The following is a 960-nucleotide window of genomic DNA, read 5'->3' as shown; positions in this document are numbered from 1 at the left end:
TCGTCGTTTCTCCGTTTTTTCACTCAAGGAGAACGGAGATGGCTTATTTCTGCAGCGGTGTGTCATGTACTTGAACAGGACATTTCTCTTTTTTCGAGCGAGGTCCACGGTAGTGGCTTGTTTTTGTTTGTTCCATTCGTGGATTTCTGATCTACTGCGGTTCCGCATTATACGAAATACCAGGTCGTCCTCTGTATCCCCCGTATTCGACTTTTTGGAAAAAATTGAGAACTGTTTTCCAAAGGACGCCAAAAACATTTTTTCAGCAGCCTGAGGCTCATCCGACTGCGTGCTGGTTTTTTGGGACGAATATCGCGTCATCCTCGTGAACTTTCTGGACAAGGTTCCTATACAATTCTTCCACTGAAGCTGGTACCATTTTTTTTGTTCAATATGAATGCGCATTCCTGAGAAGTCTGCACAGCAGAAGTCTCGAAACCACGTTTAAGGTTTTGGATTTCTGGCCCAAAAGCTGATAAAACCCAAGGTCAGCACACATCGGTCGTTATGTCCCAGTGGAGCGTTAATTGTTGCCTGATCAACGAAGTGGTGACTAAATCCAGGAGGGATGGAAGTTGGCCTGCGCGGTATCTGGTTTGTGCCACGAAATGTTGAGCGGTACCAGAGAGGACAATCTGTATTTGTGGTACCACACTTATGTACAGAGCAACCACAGCAGCCTTCTATCGTTTTGAGTCAGCTCGAACATTAGGGTAACTGCCCATCGAGATCTCCGCGTCAGAAACTCCTGATGTGAGGCAGGTCTCTGTGAGTGCTATTATAGACGGTTGTTCAAGGCAAGCTGAGTGTTTAATCTCACCAAGTTTTTAAAAAGCTGAGGCAGTTTGTGGACAAGTATTTCAACACGGACTCTTCTGCCTACAAGCATAAGGAACCAAAAGTTGAGTGACCAGGCAGGTCAGCGGACTTAATATTTGTGCGCCGGGTTTGAGTCCAAGG

Source organism: Opisthorchis viverrini (assembly GCF_000715545.1).
Source record: "Opisthorchis viverrini unplaced genomic scaffold opera_v5_27, whole genome shotgun sequence".
NCBI lineage: Eukaryota > Metazoa > Platyhelminthes > Trematoda > Opisthorchiida > Opisthorchiidae > Opisthorchis > Opisthorchis viverrini.
This window is presented reverse-complemented; position numbering follows the sequence as displayed.